This window comes from Lissotriton helveticus, chromosome 5_1 (genome assembly GCF_964261635.1).
Source record: "Lissotriton helveticus chromosome 5_1, aLisHel1.1, whole genome shotgun sequence".
Taxonomy (NCBI): Eukaryota; Metazoa; Chordata; class Amphibia; order Caudata; family Salamandridae; genus Lissotriton; species Lissotriton helveticus.
The window spans coordinates 1,639,169,241-1,639,185,418 of NC_136065.1; the positions used below are offsets into that span (position 1 = coordinate 1,639,169,241).

The following is a 16,178-nucleotide window of genomic DNA, read 5'->3' on the forward strand; positions in this document are numbered from 1 at the left end:
ATGAAGCCCTCATTACTAGAGCCATGAGGCATGATAACAAACCTGTGAAGGAAGATAATACCATACGTTTTATTACTGCTTATAGTCAACAACATCAGTCTATAAGAAAAATTATGAGCAAGCATTGGTCATTAATTCAAAATGACCCAGTACTTAACATGGGATCCAGTAGGTACCCTACCATTACCTACAGGAAGTCAGGGTCAATGCAGAATAGCCTTGTCAGCAGCTGTCCGGAGGTCTTGGCCAAGACCGACTGGCTCAGTAGCCGTAAAGGTTTCTATAAATGCACCACTTGTAAAGCCTGTCAGCATGGGGTTAACAAAAAGAGCTATACCTCCCCCTTCTCAGATAAACAGATCATTATTTCAAAATACCTGACTTGCAAAACTGAATTTGCGATCTATGTGTTGGAGTGCCCCTGTGGACTAAAGTACATAGGGAGTACAAAGCTCCCAGTCCACAGAAGAATACTTCAACACATGAGAGCAATTACTCACTGTGATGAGGCTTACCCTGTCGCAAGACATTTTAATGCCTGTCACAATAGAGATCTCCAGTCACTCCAATATTATGTGATAGATGCGATATTGCCACTCAGAAGAGGTGGTAATAGAGAAGGAATTCTCCGCAGACTGGAAACCCACTACATTCTCAACTTGGACAGTAAACAACCCAACGGTTTGAATTCGTGGGAGGATTTGCACACATGTTTATAAAACAGGGTTGTATCACTGTAGTAAACATTAATAATTTTTTCAGGTATTACTGGTATGTTATTGGATTTTATCTGTTATATCAAATATTGACTATGTGTTTTCTAGTTTGTTTTAGGATACTTTTTTTTGAAACTAATTGATCATGTTAATATTTATCATAGAACAATGAACAAAAAAACGTTCCTGTATTTTAATATTATATATAAGTAATTTTCTATTTATTAATTTTTAAGTGGTTACTTATATATTTTATTAGCACATTTTTTGCACATTTTTGCGGTTTGCACAGGTTTCTTCATTTTATTTATCAATTGTATATATTTGTTTGCTAGTTACTAGTTGCTTTCGATATTTAATTAGTCAGCAATGTCATTGATGGCTTATTTTTCATCTATATACCCAATAAGTCTTTATTTAGGCTTACTGTATTTTACAATAATCTTCCAGACGTAATGACAAATAGGTATACTATATATTTTTAGTTTGTCAGTGATGTATTGATTCATATTGCTATTTTAGCTATAATTTTACTGACTTTTACCCTTTTTATAATATGCACTATTTTAGTGTTGTTATATGTCATTTTATACTAACAGGTTATTTTATATTAATACTGTTTTTGCCTTAAATTGTTGGCATGCTGCTAGATATCGAAGCACTTTTTTATTTCCATGATGACATAATCAAAACGTAACTGCACTGTCACTTTAAATGTTTGATTTGCACTCCAAAACGCGTCATGTGATCAAGGGCCAAGGTAGGCCCGAAACGCGTCATGGCTGAGGTGTGGGGTACCATGCACGAATAAAATCAGCACCTTCGAAAATTCTGGGTCTGCTGTCATACTTTTGGATTGCATTTCCGAATTGACGCTTCAAACTTATATATATATATATATATATATATATATATATACGCAAAAAAGAAGGAGAGAACTCTGGGTAGGTCTCAGTTTAGGTGGAAAGCAGCTCCAGTTAGAGCACTCTCAGCACCAGCGACACTCTAGATCTGCTCACCTCAAATGTCTGTTTTTCTATCAAAGTTTTTAAGCATAGGATTAGCACAGTGCTATCCACGCCGAGATAGAAAATGACAAAGTATTTTGCCATTTAAACAGTAAAGTCTTTAAGCATAGGACTAGTACAGTGCAGTCCTTGCCGAGCTGTAAAATAACAAAAGCCATTTATCACTCCAGGCACAATATTACAGCTTTGAGTTGGTAAAATACCAACTCAAGCCAACCTGAAATGAGTAAAAGCAACCCCTGACACAGTGTTTTGCTCTAATTAGAGCTCTTCAGAGAGGTATAGCTTTGTCCAGACACAAGGAGCACCCAGTATTAAGTCAAAACAAAACCCTTTCAGGCATAGAGTGACGCATAGATTATGCAAAAAAGAAGGAGAGAACTCTGGGTAGGTCTCAGTTTAGGTGGAAAGCAGCTCCAGTTAGAGCACTCTCAACACCAGCGACACTCTAAATCTGCTCACCTCAAATGCCTGTTTTTCTATCAAAGTTTTTAAGCATAGGATTAGCACAGTGCTATCCACGCCGAGATAGAAAATGACAAAGTCTTTTGCCATTTAAACAGCAAAGTCTTTAAGCATAGGACTAGTACAGTGCAGTCCTTGCCGAGCTGTAAAATAACAAAAGCCATTTATCACTCCAGGCACAATATTACAGCTTTGAATAGGTAAAATACCAACTCAAGCCAACCTGAAATGAGTAAAAGCAACCCCTGACACAGTGTTTTGCTCTAATTAGAGCTCTTCAGAGAAGTATAGCTTTGTCCAGACACAAGGGAGCACCCAGTATTAAGTCAAAACAAAACCCTTTCAGGCATAGAGTGAAGCATAAATTATGCAAAAAAGAAGGAGAGAACTCTGGGTATGTCTCAGTTTAGGTGGAAAGCAGCTCCAGTTAGAGCACTCTCAACACCAGCGACACTCTAGATCTGCTCACCTCAAATGTCTGTTTTTCTATCTATGTATATATTCTAATTTTCCTGAATTTTTCTTTTTATAAGAAATAATTTTAGATATTCATTAATATTTACTAAAAATGGCAGAATCAGAAGTGACTGAACATCCGAAATCTAGCCTAAAACGAAGATGTGTTCAATTTTGTTTATGTATTATTACAATACTAATGTTGATGTGGTTATTGTTAACTGTTGTGTTACCTGTTCTAATGGTAACTAACAATGAAATTAACACAAATACTAGTGAAAGGATGAATACATTTACTAAGAGAACTACCACTGCAAATTCAGAGCAAATGGATGAGAGCACGTATCATCATGATATATCAAATAGTGATTTGTCATTAAATGTATTTACTAAACACCTTTATCAATATGTCGAAACGATGGATGTGAATGATTGTTATGTTTGCATGACATTACCTACGTCTGTCTCAGAGGGGGTGACATAGCACCATCTTCCATTAACATATGGTGTGCCATGTAGTGTTGTGTCCAGTCTGTTTTATGTAACAGGTAAGTTGCAGTATTGTTATTCAAATATGGATTTAGTCTTTTCATAAATCCCTATTCGAAAAAATATGAACCCAGTGCTTAGTAGTAAAGAGGCAGTTTATGGGTGAGTTCTTTTTAACAACAACACCAAAAGATATAACATATGCTCATAAGAATAATCCAACTTGTATTCTGCGCGATGAAGAGACAGATTTTCTAAATTTAGTAGAGTAGAGAAGGCAGGATTTCCAAAGAAAGTCTGTTGAGCAGAAGTCAGATGCACCATCATGGGCTAATCGTGAGGGGGACCATAAGAAAGGCGAGACTCATGCTACATTGTCCCTAAACTTGTAAAAATTCTAGAAATTCTGTCTACATAGACTAAAAACGGATTATAACAATATCTTCATTGGTTCAAGTGAATGTGAACATACCTTCCTAATCATGGGGGAATGGGAACTAAAAGTGGGAACCAATGCTGTTTTTCCAGGGATTTATTACGTGTGTGGTAAAAATGCCTATTAAAGGTTGCCTGCACGATGGTATGGTAGTTGGTACTTTGGGATAGTATTTCCAGTGGTTTATCACATAGACAAGAACAATGGAATCAAGGAAGTAAGTCAGGGACTAAAAAGAAGTAAAAGAACAAGTTTTTCAGAAATAGTTGGTGACATTTTTGGTGCACTGATACCATCGGTTGGAGTCGTACTGAATTCACATAAGATACATAAATTGACAACAGTAGTTGATCGTCTATTGACAGATAATGCGGGAGGATTCTTGATGCTTAATAGCGAAATGGTTGCAATTACAATTATGTTTTTGCAGAATCGATTTGCCCTTGAGATATTATTGGCAAAAGAGGGTGGAGTTTGTGGCATGTTGAAAATTCAACACTGCTGTACATATATCCCAGACAAAAGTAAAGGTTTTGAGGGATATATTAAGAATATTACTGTATTGAGTCGACGAGAAAGAAACATTTACTGTACCTGCTCGAGAAACGTGTGGTGCTTGTTGACCATATTTGTAACATTTGAGATACTGATGTGTGTTGCTAATCATGGAAACGTTTCAATAAAAAGAGTTATACATTTAAAAAAAAAATAATATTACAAAGATTCATGAAGATTTGACCCAACCGGAGGGTGCCGGTGTTTGGGAAAGACTAAGTAAAAGTGTTTCCGCTACAGGTAGTTGGTTTTCTACTTTTGGGAGTCGTCTATTAGCAAAAATACCTTCCCTATAATCTCAGTAACGACAGTAACCCTGATGATAGTGATGATATATAAGTGTTGCAAGGATAAAACAAGAACCAGAATGATGACTGAAATAAAGAATAAAAGATTGGGAAGAAAGAGAAAAAGGGAAGAGATTGAGTTAGAAGAAATGAAAGGAAGTTTATTTGATAAAATGAAAGAATTAGATTTGAAAGGGAAAATTGAAGGACTTATAGAAAGAGAGGAAGACACTAAAGTTGGATAAAGGAAATTGGCCTTTGGTAATGATGGGTATTTTATGATGGCTCAAAAATGCCATCAGAGTGGGGATTGATGGAGCAAGGATTCAAGAAAACGAAACTTGCTCGGAGCAATCCTTCATTAACTTCACTAACTGTTTATACTATAGATAAGACGAGTATAAAACGCACCAGACATCGACGGTATACAGCCTTTACAACGAAACTTTTACAACGAACTACCATAACAACGCAACTTTTACAACGCAAACTATTACAAAGCATAGCGCTGGGGGGGCGCTCTAGGATAGGGAATAGGTTTAATGTACTATCCAACACCTACCCTACTATCCACGGGGACTGGAGTTGGAATAGTAAATTAAACTATTCACTATCCGGCGCCCAAAACCATTATGCGTTGTAATGGTATGCATTGTAAAACTTGGGATGTAAAGGTAGGCGTTGTAAAAGTATGCGTTGTAACGTCATACATCCGACATCGACACATGGGAGAAAAGCTTTATGCATGCTTAATTAATGTGGAATAAAATGCAACACAACTAAAAACCCGCTTTCAATTGGAAAAACGCTTTGCGCATGTGCAAATTAGGATTACGTAGAAAAACATGTGATTAACCTGCTGGAGAGGGAAAACTCTCACCCATGCGCGGGAATAGCTGATATGTGGTCTAGATGAGCCACATGCCCCGGCATATGCTTGTTTGAACTAAAAGGAAAACTGCTATAATTAATTGTTTTGCTCAAGAGAATAATAATAACATGGGATAGAGTAGAAGTGGGTGGTGAACAGTGAGAACTATATATTTGAGAAATTAACATCTGTTTATGATTCCTTGGTTAATAGCACATATTTGGGTCTGCTATCGTGCATGAACGAGAGAAAATGGCGCTGAATGAAAAGCAAGCTCAAGCTCAGTGAAGTCATAAGGTGATCCGATGACCCTGAAGCTGAAAGGCTGCCAAGATTCAAGGACAAATGTCGTGTGAACGAAGAAGTTGTGCATCCCTCGTCTGAGAAACTGTACTGGAAAATTTTTATTAAAATGGCAACAGTAGATGTATAACAAATAAGTGAAATCAAAATTATGAATGAGCTAAAGGGGAAGGGTTTGAAAGACAAAGGAAGATTAATAAAAATTAATATGTCAGCATGGTGAGACAACGACTCCACTGCCCCTGTCCAATCAAATTCCGTATTTCATCAATATTTGCAACTTTTGAGGGTAGGACATGTAGAAATAAAGACTGTAACTAGAGTGACTTAAGTTAGAAAGAAGAGACATTGATGCTGAGAAAGAGAGAGAGAGGTGAGAGCTGCTAAAAGAAAAGAAGAGAGGTAGAATGGAAACATTCATGATCCAAATGACAGCCTGATTAGATTTGAAGATTCCGAAACAACATTGAGGAGGGAGAGAGTGTAAGAGAGGGATGCGTCCCAGTGCATCGGATTTATAGAGAAGTCTATTCTGTCCTGATCCTGTCCTATAGTCTTTGTCTCCTGATCCTAATTCAGGGGACCCCCACCAGTCCTTTGGCCAGAGGGGTGGTTTTCAGTATTTCTTTAGGTAATTATCATTTTGTATAAAATGTGCATATTTCTTTGCAAATATATTTTATCAATATGCCTTTTGTCTCTACACCTGTCCACTCTTTTGCATTTTGATTTGTTGAATGAATTCTATTTTAATGGATGTTCTTGCTAAATGAATTTTTTCTCCCATGATAAGAAAGATGGTGCTTGCACTGTGAATCTGTATATGAGAGTTTACATTTATGACTGAAATCTTAGATAAAGCTTAGGAATTTTACCCGAGTCTGTGGTTATTTCACTGAGAACTGAGGTTCAGTTAAATAGTTGTTAATATCACCATCAACTAACTTAACTAATGGTCCACCGATTAGAGGAGAGTGTTGATTTGTGAAGATTAGTTAGGTATTGAGTTTTATTTTCAAATTAGTATGTTTCACAGAGAACTAACTAATCAGAACTTAAGTGAAATGTAGAACCAATGATCTCCTGCGGATTTGGCCAGGGAGTGTGAATGAACACATGGGTAAATGTGTAGGGGCCCTATTGAAATACAAGGGGCCCATTAGGATGTAGGGCGGATCGCCACAGGTGGCGATCAACCCTACATCCTAGCCCGCCTGCCACCCATTTCTCCCCACCCTATTAGTATGGCGGGGGGGACCGTGGCGGATGGGAAGACCGTCCGCCGCTTTTCCGCCCGGTCAACAAGTTGACCGGGCGGAAAAGGGTTTAATATGGTGGCCGTGTCTGTTAGACAGTGCCATCCATATTATGATGGGTGCGGAAAGATGCCTTTCCGTGGCGGCATTGCCGCCACGGAAAGGCATTCGGGAATGGACTGCGGGGGCCTGTTGCGGGCCCCCAGGTACCCAGGTGGTGGGGGGTGCACATGGGGGTTACCTATGGTACCCTCCAGCAGTTCCATGCATAACATGGCAGGCGCCGTGCGGTGCCTGCCATGTTGTGCATGGAAGTGCACAACATGCCTTCCTGGCATTGTGGCGGGCGGTGCGGAGGGCACCGCCCGCCACAATGACAGGAATGCAGGATGCGCTCACCACTGTGGCGGGCGCATCCTAATTGCCCCCGTGGGACCTCCGCTCTTATGGCAGGCGGTCCCGTTTCCCGATAGGATGGCGGGCGGACAAAGTCCGCCCATCATACTAATGACCCCCTTGGTTTGGTGAATAGTTCAACCTTGGCCTTCCGCTGGATCACTAACAGTGATGAAAATGACCGCTTTCCTGTATTTTCTCAAACCACACAAAGGCAAAAAGGTATCTTGCAATGCTCTACCTACAAAAATATAAGCAGGAATTTTGTCTCCCCAATAAACAATTCATGAAAATATATATGAAATCACAACATATATGGTAGTCAGGGCTTTAAGTGGGCCAGGTCCAACCGGTGCTCAGCCCCTGCAATTCTAAAAAGCAGGTACTGAGATTGGACCCTATAGGGCTCTCCTTTTTTGCTCTCACCTTCAGGATGAAAAAACAATCTTAACTCTGCAGCAATAACACCCTTCACTGCCTTTGATGTAACTTAAAAGAGACTCGGTATACTACTTTCACAGGCTTATCATTTCAGAATGGAATCATTTTCAATATTCTATACAACGAAGCCATAGTTGTTGCTTATTTATCTTATGTATCTAACAACCACTGGCAAAGCCAATATTCCTGCCTCGTTGTAGGTGTAATGTAACTTGTTGTACTATATATCTGGATGCAATGACAGAAGCAGCAAATTACTAGTCCTGTGGCACACTGTGCTAAGCACAGCTTTTTAGCTTTCTTTTTAAGTCGTTCCCTAATTACATCAGCCACGCCCCTTTGAGAGAATCTCTAGCTTTTTCATCCCACTTAAAGCCCTGATGGTAGTAGTTGTTTGAGTGTTGTGTGGTGATACATATGAAAACTAAATACAAACTAAAACAAAGGACAGTAAAGATGTTGCCTCCTAGCAATCCAATCCAATTCAAAAATTCTTTATTTCGGCCGTTTAGGCCATAAAAGATACATATAATCATTCATTACATGAAATACATATTAGTAGAACATTTAGATAAAAACATACTTATGAAGAATAAATAACTAAGAACAGCAACCAATTCCCAGTTGGTAGGCAAGAGATACATTGCGACACTGTATGTATAACAGAACCATCCTTAAATGATCAGTCTTTTAATAATTTCCTCCTGGTATGCCACATGGCCATAAGAAATTTTGCAATCGCAAATACTATGTGAGGGGAAGTGTTGGTTTTCAATATTCTGTATGAAATTACATAACTCCTTATGCCCAAGTTCCTACACAGAGGCGCTAGCCAATGTTTCCTGGGTCTGTTGTAGGCTGGGCAGAAGAACAGGACATGAATTTCCTCCTCGTCACAGAGATCACAACCGGGACATGTTTTATCTCCCCCCTTGGCCCATTTACACGTAAAGGATTTGAGTGGCAAGGTGCCAAGCCTCCATTGAATAAATAACTTTGTAGCCAATAATGGAAAAATGATGTCCATAAAATTTTCAAAACAATACGAATTTTTGGACTCCAGAAAACGTTGGGTTAAAATCCCATTGTGGGGTGCAAGCACAATGGAAGCAAGACTACTTTCTTTATAAATTTCTATGAGTCTTTTCCGAGAAACATTTTGGCAACCTATCTCAGGGGCCTCCCAGAGCTCATGGAGACTCAGACGATACAGTTCCTTTTTTACAAAAGCTAACCATGGAATTTTGCCACATTGACTTAAATTCAGTACCTGGATTAGATCTTGCCTGTAATGTTTAAGCTCATTGGTGGTCCAGAGCCTATGCCAAAATCTTAGTGGCTTTGATTCAAGATCTTCCCCTATAGGGGAGAGTCCCATATCTAATCTTAGAGGAGTCAGGGGTGTGCCACGGGGGAGGCCCAGAAGTCGTCTCATGAAGTTGTTTTCTACGCTCGTCAGCGCTTTCCCAGCCTTATGCCCCCACAGCTCGCTGCCATATACTGCAGCCGCCTTAGCTTGCGTTTTGTACATTTCAATTGCCGGGGCGATTGGTTTGAAGGTGGAGATGTTCGTAACCTTCAAAATCGCCCCAGACAATTGAGACAGCCTAATCCGAGAACTTGCTATCTGTGGTTCCCATGCTAGGTTCTCATGCAAGGTTACCCCTAAGTACTGAAACGTTTTTACCCTCTCCAAGCTTACAGAACTTAATGAAGGATTTGATCTTGTCTTGGGGGAGGGGTTGAAAATCATGAATTTGGTCTTCCCTGTATTAATCTCTAGACCATACTGTCTACAAAAAAGACCAAATCCATCCAGGGTCCGCTGTATCCCCATCGGAGATTTGGAAAGCAGGAGGGTGTCGTCGGCAAACATGATAGCCGGGCACCCTCCTGCCTGCCAAAAAAGGGGCATCATTGTCCTTAACGTTACTAAGATGGGATAAGACGTTATTAACATATAGGCAAAACAGGGTTGGCGCCAAAACGCAACCCTGCCTTACCCCCCTAAGGACAGGAAATTTGTTTGACAAAAGTCCACCCCTCCCACACCGGACCTGGGCAAAATTACCTTCATGAAGTCTGATTATGGCCTGTAAGAGATGCGCAGGGACTCCCATCTCATTTAAAACCTCCCAGAGTTTTTTTCGGGGGACTAGGTCGAATGCTGACCTCAGGTCTACGAACACTATGTACAGCCTCCCCCCCTCAATCCTCACAGAGGAGAACAAGGCGGAAGATCTGATCCATGGTGGACGTTTTTTTCCTGAAGACGGCCTGAAGAGGACTTAGAATATCTCTATCCTCCATCCAGTCCAGGAGATGGTCCAATATGAGGCGGGAAAAGAGCTTTTGAGGCACGTCTATAAGGCTGATCGTCCTGTAATTGACTGGGAGAAGAGGACAGCCCTTTTTAAAAATGGGTACTATCTCTGCCCCCAGCCAAGTACAGGGGATCTCCATGCCACCTGCAATAGAATTGAAAAGAATGTGGAGGTACGGGGCCCAGATTTCAGGGTGGGACCTAAAAAGGTCACCAGGCAGCTTGTCAAGTCCCGGTGCTTTCCCCATCGCCAGCCTATCTATTGCGCTGGCCACCTCCCCAAGAGTGAACTCCAACTTGTCAGTAGGCTGGGACAGGAAGGCAGCAACCGCAACATTGGTATAATCAGAGCTCTCTTCATAAAGTTTACCAAAGTGGGATTACCACGCTGAAGCTGCAATATTGGGCTCTACTGCAGCTTTTGGTTCACCTGAACCGATGTTTACCAGTGACCAAAATCTCCTTGAGTCCCTCATTTCAAGGGCACAAAAGAGATCCTGCCATCTATCCCAGTCCCAGTCTGACCTTGCCCGGGCCATTACATCCTTGTATTCACACCTAAGCTCGGCCACCCTAGTCCTGTTTGTACCTGCTTTTACTGCTGTTATTAGTTCAGTCTTGGCCTTTTTACAGGCTGAGTTGTACCAGGAAGAGGCCTGAGTCTTTTGCTTACGCCGCGCTACCTCTGGGTAGAGGACCTCACCCATAGCACCCACCAGCTCCTCATGGATTTGGGTTAGTCTCTTGTTAAAGTCCTGGGGGCTAGATTGATTAATTAATTTGTCCAGCTCTTCTAACTTGGGGAGTGCTAGCTCATACAATTTCCTAGTGCTATCTTTTGAGTTTGCCAGTTTCTCCCATTTAACCCTACGCCTATTCGAGGTGAGTACCAAATTACATGGATCCTCCCTGATCTCAGAAGGCTGGGGGCCGGGTGCTAATACAGAATGCACCAAGTGTAGTAAAAGTGCATTGTGGTCACTGTCTGTACGTGCAATTATTTTAAAATCCTCGACCTTGGGCCACAAGCTAATGTCTACAAAAATATAGTCCAGGCGCGACTCGTGGTCTTTCCTATTAAAGGTACAATGTGAGGGGGTATCTGAAATTGTTCGTCCATTACACGCCCTTATCGCTGAATTAAGCGTCAAAGACATAATTTGTACCGCCAGTGGAGACCATGATTTGGGATGGGGAGATTGGCACACCGGGACGCCCCAGAAATCGTCTTCTGCAGTGAGAGCTCCCTCCCTCAGCCCTTCTAGGGGTTCAAAGTGACAATTAAAGTCACCACCCATCACAATCTTGCAATCTGCAGGTAACTGCCCCAGAAAGGACGAAAGGTCCTCAAGTGTGGGAGACTCCATGGTTGGACCAACAGGACGGGAGTAAACATTTATAATTGCTAGTTTAGGGGCGTTAGGCCACTTCAATATAACACACTGTATGTCCTGCGAGGATGTTACTATGTTCTCTGCAGTACAGCCAATGTGACAGGCTACCCACACCGCCAAGCCACCTGAGGGCCTCCCCTTACCACTCCAACTGGCCTTAATTTCAAGAATTGCATACCCCGTTCTGGACAAAGATTCCCTGGCCCAAGTCTCTTGAAAGAGACAGACATCACTATTAGTTACTATGGATTCCCAGTCGTCAGTGTGAATTTTATTGGCAATACCTGCAACATTCCATGACAAGACCTTCAAAATTCCTGGTTGATGTTTAGATGTAGGGCCCGGGGCCCTGGTATAGATGTGATCATTTGCCTTTTGCAAAACAGGGGGCCCAGGTGCAGATGTCATATCCTGATTAGGGGAAACAGGGGGTAGTGAGGTCGTGCCAGGCTGGTCACTATAGATCTGTGCATGCACTTGTACATTATCGGGTAAGATATTGTCTAAAACCCGCACACTACCAAGAATTGGGTTATCCAATTGCAGCCTATCGTTTCCACAGCTGTTACTGGCAGCAGTTCCTCCCACCTTCCCCTGGCCAAAGTGCACAGTAGTAGTTGAGCTGGTCTGTTTACAACTATTTGGCTTCTTGTTTTTCCTACTACTCCTCGGGGATAGCGAAGGGTTGGTATGAAAATCCAACCGTCATTCGCAATCGTCGAGGCCTGAGAAGGCCTCGAATCTATTGTTGAATTCCAGAGGTGTAAAGGGGATCAGATGCTCCATCCCCCTTGTTTCAAACGTATGAGCCAATCTCCCAGGATTACTACCATAGCCCCTATGGGGAACCGTTTCCCACCCAGAAGCATTCTTTGGGGCCATGGAATTGGGCAATGAAAACATGTAATGGTTGTTAAAATTGGTACCAGAATTACTCGGTATAGCAGGGGGTAGCCAAGGACGTGACAAGGGAGCCACTAGGGCTCTAGGATAGAAATAAGTGAGATCACAGGGCATAATTGTTTTACCTAGGTTCCCAGGCTTCCAACTAAGGATGTGCCTAACCGCTTCTGGGTCTCTGAAATTGACCACAATAAGATCGCCCTTTATGTCTTTTTCTCGGCTCCCCAGCCATGGGAGCCGGCGTACATGCACGATCTCCCCATTAATATTACCAGGGAGCGGCCTATTTTGAGTCAACCAGTGCATAGTTTTATTTTTGAGCTGTAGGGGTCCTTCTCTCTTATCAACCTCCAGTGTAGGGACACCCGTAAGCACCACCACATAAGGAACTGCTTCGGGGGGAAGTTCAACCTGGCGGCCCCTGCGATGTTCAACCCAATGCGGGGACGCCCTCCCTCTAGCCTTCTGAGCTTTTCTTACAGGCAAACTATTTCTCCCCTTTGGGATGGCGCCTGAGCTGTGCGTGGGTGGTCGAGGAGCAGTTTTGGTTGGTTTAGTCCCTACGGGGTTTCTGCTCACTATTTTACTGTATGTATTGGGCTCTTTAACCTTGTCAGATGAGGTATTGTGAGATATATCTGCGGCAGGAGGGTTTACATTAGGAATACCAAGGTCACTTTTATTAGAGATTGCCATTTCCAGTTGCCCCAATCGGTGCTCTATCCCCGATAATCTTTCTAGGATTGGAAGAGTATATGTCCTAAATAGATGCTCAAGGATGTCAAGAGAGGGGACATGTGTCTGGGAGTCTAACAGTCCACCACTCGAAGGTTCTAAGCCCGTTGTTGGGGCAGACGATACGGGAGGTGGTATTGTTTCTTGGGGGTCCATTTGAATCTCTACTGGTGTAGGGACTTGCTTTGGTTTGGGAGCAGAGGCTGGGTTCGCCCTTTTACCCGTACCAAAGTCAGAGTGACTGATCCTACCTTTTAGAAGAGAACCCCCCTCCTACGTCTTTTATTTGGGGGCGGACCACATACTTTTGAGGCTTCCAGTTTTCTTGGTATATTCCTAGCAATCATTTTGGCTATACGCGGAGTAACAGATGAAGCTTCTTGTCCTGCACCGGTAGTTCCTGTTGATGGTGTAATACTAATTGGTATGCTATTTGAGACAACTATTGGGAGAGGTAAGGGGGAAGTGTCCCGTAAAAGTACAGGAATGCCCTGAGTAGCAAGGGGATCCTCGCTAACTGGGGCTACGCTATGACCAGAAATTAGAGTCTGGGATACTGTTGATGAGGAAAGGCTGGCTTTAATCCCTTCTATAGAGCGACGACATTCTACCCTACGTTCAGCCAGTGCAATTTCCCTATCCATCTCAGAGGTGGATTTTTTGAAATATTTGTCTAAGGTGCCTTTATTAGTGTTTCCCCCCACACTGCTCAACGTCGGTGAGTCCATAATAGTGACTATTTGCAATGCCTCCTATTCCCAAGGTAAAGACTTAAGGATAGACTGTGGGTAGTGCTCCAACGGCAGGGCAGCAGGGTGCCCGTGGTGGGGCGGGTAATCAAAAGCTACAGCGAGTGGCAGTATGTTCACAACATAAAATACAACAAAATACAGTAAAACGAGGGATTAAAGGGGAATGCCACAGCCCAGCCTCCAACAGCCACCTAACGGCCACACAACGGCCCGCCCTTTGCCCGGGCTTAGCCCCGAGCTTTGTCCCGCACGCGTCCCGCTTCGCAGAAAGCCCGTACTGCTCCTATAGTCCTCAGCAATCAAGGGGGCGTGGCCGCTGCGGGAAGCGGCTACAGGTGCTACAATCGCCTCGCAGTCCCGCAGCGGTAGGGAGGCGGTCAGCGGCACGCCTACGAATCCAGCACGACGCCCGCGGCGCCCTCACAGCCCCAGCAACAGCACACAAGAGGTTCCAGGTCCAGTGGGGGTCCGGTCAGCAAAGGAACAGACGAGTGAGTTGCCTCCTAGCACAAACGAAGACTGCTCTACCAAACATTTTACTGAAGACACATAAAATGTCTTGGTATTCTTGCAATCTTGTTGTGCCTAGTGCTGGATCAAGGTGTAATCCCAGCAGAAGCATTTCAGCCTTTCATCATTCTGAGATTGATAAACTGAGTATCACTGAGTTGACTAATAGCAATGCTTATAATTATCAATGCTTAAAATGTGTAACATTTGTTGCAAGTCAACCTACGTTATTTGTTAAATCAATGACAACAAAGTTCACAATGGAAATTCAGTTTAGAAAGGATACACTGCACCACAAAAAATACGTCTAAAAGCTACTGTAACACACCAGCTTTGTTTTTAAAAGAAAAAAAACTATCTTAAAATCCCTTTAACTCTCAGAATAATGCATGGGGTCACGAAGTATGTTGTACAGTATCAGTGATTATTCAGGATTATTCAAGAGTTGTCTGTACTACTGTGTCATTTTGTTTCCAAAAGTAGCTTAAATTATATATGTTGGTAGTTGTCAGTCGTCTTAGGTTTTGCAGCACACTGCTTAGAATGAATCTACCCTATTTTGTTCACATGCACAATCATTGGAGCAAATGTACATTTGTTACTATTAGCTAATGAAGCAGGCTTCGAAAAAATAAAATAACACCGGATTGCACCGATCAGCTGTGCAAAGAAAACACTTCCTCGGGTCATGTTCATGCTCTTCATGCATGCCCTATGCCCCAGTATTCCTGTTTTTCCCAAGATCAAATATTTAAAAGGGAAAGTGTCCATGGATCTGGCTGTCCCCTGTACTTAGACTTTTTACCTGAAGTTCTTGCTGGCCATATCAAGTTGGCAGTGGGCAAAAAGCAAGACCCCAAGCCATGCCGTCTCCATACTGCAGCTCACAGTATGCACTGGTCCCAGCTCTACGGACTACAGGGCAAGGTTTGAGGCTGTGCTTTGTGCCCGGTACCCTTCTCTGCAAGAGTGACAGTATGAACGTAGTTATTAGGTCTTAGCATAGTGCCAGGGCTATTATTATGAATCTGGAGAGGGAACAGCTTTTATTAGAATCAATGTTGCTAAAGGTGCACACCATTCTTGTCTTTGACATGCTCAAATTCGGATAGAGTTTCACAGTGTCAAAACAAGTAGATTTTGTGAAATTCCTGTTTAATATTGGCCTACCTCACAGGCATATTGATGCCCCAAGCATGCTTTATAATGACCCCTCTATCCTCACCCACCAGCTACAGCATCATGGAGGGACAGTGAAAGGAGAGGAAAGAACAACATGTAACCAGGTCTACTGGAATTAAACAATTATGCAGTGGTGATGTATTCCGCATAGTTATGTATTAGCCACACTTGCCCACTAATCGATCAGCAGCAGCGTAATTTGCAGATTTTAACAACAAAAAAGAATTCTAGTTCAAATGGTTCAAGAGTTACTAAAACGCTGCTATAAGTGCTGCTGCTACGTGGAAGATCAACTGCAAAGGGTCACTGATCATCTTTCTGTTACTGATTTCTCTATTTACGTGTTAAATTGATACTAATTAGGTGTAACATTTGCCTAAATGGTGATAACAAGTGCAAAATGGACATAATAATTTGGTAATAGTCCCTAACATGTTTCTGAATTACGCTGCATCATTTGCATTTTCTTTCATCAAAATGTAGGCAACACTGGTGCATAATTTGTTCCTCTCCCTTCATAATTCCAGTGGCCCTCAATATAAGTCAAGCTAGAGGCAAGAAGATAATATACCACAACAGATTTTCAAAAAGATGGAAGAGAAGGAATTGTGAGAGAATGAATACTAGCAAGTGGAATTAGGGCCATGGCGAGAGGCATAGATAAATGTAAAGACATAGAG

General features: G+C 42.3%; 1 protein-coding gene across 3 annotated transcripts in view; it reads right to left on the reverse strand.

Moving 5' to 3' along the window:
- The window catches only part of LOC144755675 (X-linked retinitis pigmentosa GTPase regulator-interacting protein 1-like), a 434,709-nt gene that overhangs the window by 184,931 nt on the left and 233,600 nt on the right, over positions 1 to 16,178 (reverse strand). The window lies entirely within an intron of this gene.